Source organism: Montipora foliosa, chromosome 4, assembly GCF_036669935.1.
Source record: "Montipora foliosa isolate CH-2021 chromosome 4, ASM3666993v2, whole genome shotgun sequence".
NCBI classification, from domain to species: domain Eukaryota; kingdom Metazoa; phylum Cnidaria; class Anthozoa; order Scleractinia; family Acroporidae; genus Montipora; species Montipora foliosa.
Genome location: NC_090872.1, coordinates 10,580,690 through 10,585,689, shown reverse-complemented (window position 1 = coordinate 10,585,689; position 5,000 = coordinate 10,580,690).

The window sequence follows — 5,000 nt, the reverse complement described above, 5'->3', positions numbered from 1 at the left end:
CATTTTGAAGATGTCGAGGGGTCTGTCGATGGTCAGGAAGCCCATGAGGAAATCACATGGTTTATTAAATGTGAGCTCGCCGACCTCCCACAAAAAAAAAGACCCAAGCTGTAGGCCTTAGTCACAAAGGGTTATTGAATGTATTATAATGATTATAAATTCATTCCACTTTCGTTTTTTCCAAAAAGTCTGTTGAAATGCAAAGTCTATGAAGTTAGCCGGGCAACCACTTCGGCGCACTGCACCAACGAAAATCGTATGATCTTCAATCAAATATCAAGAACATTGAATTTTGACCTTAGCTGGGTACTATCAGAATATTCAATATTCGATAAAAATGTCTTACATCGACATAGGAGCCTAAATGGGTACAATAAACATGAAGTACTGGCAATTGCAAGTGAGACAAAAAAGGCGACACCACTGGAGTACCTCTTAATCAGTCAAGGAAAGAGCGTTCGAAAGAAAGCGTAAACAACTTTAGTTCCCTATTTCATATCCACTTTCGCGATATCTTTTCAATGCATCAAATGACGACCGGAGAGTCAGGGCCGGACCTTAGTATTTGTGGTGTGAACCGCTCATTGTGCTTTTGCCGCTCCATACAGTGTTCACCGCAGGGGCTGCCTCGTTTTTTTTTTTCTCCCCTTCCACGAATTAACTCCACCCTCATTTAACACGGTAATTTTGACCAAAAACACGAAAACCGTAAATTCTCTAAAATACAACTGAAGGAAATCCAGCATTTCAGCTCGTGTAGAAATCTAATTTTTTGCTTTATACCTTGCGTGAGCCGGCGGTTCTGAAAGATCTGCACAACATTTCCGTCGCGTGTGATTCACGATATTAAAGGTACAGCTCTTTAATTCAGTTAATCACACAACCAAGTTTTTTTTTCGTTTCCCTACTTTAGCGTGTGTGATAACAGTAAATGCGTTAAGATCAAAGTTCATAGGTCGAATGGATCGATGGAAGTCGTCGGTACTCGCGGCACACGTATATTGCACAGAATATTTTACAAGCTTATAACTGAGTTACTCCTCCAATCTCTTGCCAAAAATGCCTTGTCATTGACTGTATTATCGTCTTTTAGTCACTTGTCCCCCAAAGGAAACTGGCGGAACTCGCTGTCGATGCAAAGATATTTCAGCTTTTCAGTTCGGTAGAGAAACTCTAGCCTCGCACCTCGAACATCCAAAATAACTGTATTTCCTAGTTTTTAGTTGGCTATTTCATCATATAGATCCACAAATGCACTGTCATCATTGAGGTCATTTTTCAACCTGGATTCTTTTGGTAACTTGAAGTTGAAAAAAGTTCTGTCTCTTTTGCGAAAGTTTTACGCAAAAATTCAACAGGACTTACAACATTTATTGATGGTAAACTGTAGGTAATTGACCAACATCAACTGTTCGAGACTGCACTCCATGCCCGGTTACCATGCGAGTAACATTTGTAAGTAGACTCGCAAAGAGGGATACGAATGCAAAAGTTTTCTTAAATAGGGTGGTACGCTCATGTCATGTTTACACTCATTCTTCAAACAACCCGTGAATTAAAAGAATCCCGAGGCTGAAATTAGCCAAATATACCATTAACATACCCAGATAAAGTTAGAACGTCTTTACCACTGACAATAAACTTAGAATCGTTAAAATAAATTAATTAATACGAAGGTTCAGCCTCGGGCTTTAAAACTAGACTTTCAAATAAAAGAAGAAGACACGATATTCATAATGCTGTTATGTGTCCTGAGGCCGCCAATAACGCCTCTTACCATTTTTAAGCCATCCTGTGGAGGGCCTGTAGAGAAGTCGCCGACCGGGTGGTGGCTCGCGACGAGAGAACGGTGCCTACTAATTCAAAGGTATTTTTGCGCGGTTTACTGAATATGCGGGAAAAGCAGATCTTAACAAGTGTTATTGAAATCCAAAACGGACATTGGGGGTAACCACGCATTTTTCGAAGATAATTAATCAACAATATTTGTAAAATGATTTAAAATACAAAGCAATGTATGGAGTTCTTTTCCAAGTTGAAGCTTAATTATCTCTGAAAAATGCATGGTTACCCCCAATTTTCTTTTTAGATACCAAGAGAACTTGCGAAGTTCTGTTTTCACCGCATAGTTTTGAACCGTGCAAAAATATCCTTTCACGGTGGCTATTCGACCTTTATCAACTCGTTTGATAAAATCAATTTCTGCATTAATAAGCACCGCTGATAGGAAATCTGAATATCTCGAGATGCGCAGAACGTATGCGCAATAATAATAGTAGGCACCGCCCTTAACATGAATGAATGAGGAGAAAGTATCGCCTTTGTAATTGGCCGAAGTGGAAAATACCATAATACTCTTTTTTTGTCCACCCAAATTTTGATTAAGCATTGTTTTTGTTTTCTCTTGAGACCATTGCATGTCCCAACACGGTACACCCACACGGTGTTCGGGAAAAGAAGCGGATGAAATTCTCATTGTGGCTGACTGGCCTTGTCATGATGGGCACGCAATCATTGTTGAGTCACTATCACAACATAGGTTGCGAAACTAAATAAAACTAAACTTAAGAGCTTTGTTCACTCAGTGGGTCAAACTAAAAAAAACGAAATCTCTTTTACTGCGGCTCAATCAACATCTCCTTATTATTTTGGCAACCCTTCAAACGAAACTTGTAGACTGCCGCTTGGCCTCGTGATCATGAGAAAGAAATGCGGAGAAAAATATGGTTAAAAGATAGGATATTGTTTCATGAGAGGAGTGAAAATTAATGATCCGGCACGTTCCTTGTACATATTTCTAAGTATAGTTTAATGCAAAAGTTTGATTGGTTCACAGAGGCCGACACAAACATATGAATTCTTCCAAAATGAGTGATAAAGAGAAAGGAATGCAACTCTTTCTTTCTGCCGTAATACGTGATTGGAGAACAACGAGTTCGAATGTACGAGAATATTTGCGCGTGGTCAGGACGCGGAAACATTCCTAGGTGCGCATTTTCAGATCGGAAAATTCATAATCTTGGTTGACCCAAAGGTCTCGACTGCCGAACACTTTAAAATTTGAACGTAAACTTCTGTTTCGTGTATTCCTTGATACAAGCTCTCCAGAAAGCCATGAGGGCCCTTCACTTCCGTTATTTAAATGTATGATCTTCGTTCTTGCATTTATTACTACACATAATTCGCTCAGTATTCCCCTCTTTTTATTGAAATTAATTTTTCGCGCGATTTTTACGCCCACGAACCTTGGTTGGAAATCTAATCCGAGCGTCCCCAGCAAAGAAGCCTCAGAGTTCTTTTCGTTGCAACGGAACAAAGACATGGAACACCGTACCATCTTACCTCAGAAACGAAACTTCACTTTCCAAATTATAACGAAACGGCTAAAACAATATCCTTGTAAGTAACCGAACTTATGAGGCCGGAATTGAAATACAAATTGCTAGGGTTTATAGAGTCTTTTGTTGCTTATTATTGTGTGTACAGATCTCCGAATAAACTAGCCACGCTGAAGTGGACATAACAGTCAAGATATTGCTAATAGAGGGACTTCAATAAATCAATACAACTAAATCAGCTTCACAAATTGACCAACTGGCAATATATTCCTGCTAGGTGGTTCAATGGCCATAACATGTAAAATAAATCGACAAAGCAACGTAACCTTTGTCCCCACGTTTTATATCAGTCAACATTTGGAGGCAACCAGAACGACAACCGTTAGCAAATAGAAGGTCCTTCCAAAATACAACCCCTTTGAGTAGAGGGTGTGTCGGTTTTTCAAGAATGGAAATGAATAATACGGATTTTCAACTTTATTTCTATTCTCTTGACATTATTCTCTGCAACTGTAAATACATACGTAACTCTGCGCCAAAAAAAATCCATTTTGAAGTTCAAACGTTTGAGTAATATCCACGCTTTTAAGCTCGCTTTTGGCTGCCTGTTTTCATGTCATACTGCCTTCAAAACGCACGAAATGCAGTCTCAGAAAACCTTATTTTCAAAATTTCCCGGGGGAGCATGCCTCCGGACTCCCCCCCCACCCCCCTTACAGGCTCGCACCTCCTCCTCCTCGTTGGATCGCACCCTCCCGGAAAAAACCTGCCTACGGGCCTGTATTGACTGAAATGAATGAAACATTTTCCTCTTCAAATATGCAGTTATTCTGCGCAGTTTTATTCTCTATTCTGCTGAAGGCTGTACTCAAGTCTCGATCTCCACCGGATGCCAGGACGTCTGTATTTTTAGGATCAGAGCTTCTTGGTATTTTAATGCCGGATTTCATTCTAATTACGATCTTTTCTTAATCCCGGCTCTATGATCTATATACATGGTATTTATATCAGTGCTTTAGATAAACACGTCACGTTTTCATACTCGATGCATTTACAGCCTTCAAATACCTTCTTTCACAAGTCGGGACAACAATCTTTGCACCCACGTGAGTAAACTTTGATTTTGAAAATCAAATGTAATATTTTACGCAAAGTTTTTTGTAAGGTTTTTCGTCAGAAATAGTGCACGTGAACAAATATTGAGTCTTCGGCAGAGAATAACGACCTGATGTTACATTATGCTAAATCACTTCCTTTGAAATCCATCGAAAATATTATAATTCTTTCTTAACGAGCCTTTACTGATCACGTAATGTTTAGATGGTTCTGCTTTTGCCGTGCATCGGTGGGTACGCACTGAAGACTACAGCAAAACAGTGTTGATGAGATCAGAGCTTCACTTTCCTAATCTAAATGATTTACCCATTATCCCCGATTAACTTCTCTCGGAGAAGGTGACCTGATCTGCCGTCTTTTCAATCATAGGAAATGACTGAGCGGTGTTGTCTTCATGTCTAAAAATAATCGTTGCTTAAACAGTTGACCAGTACTGGAACAAATTTAACTCACGAGCCGAGGTCACGTACTCGAGAATTTGTCATCTGAAAGGGGATAAAATTCGAAATATAAACAGTCATTTTGAGAGGACACTATATTGGTTTT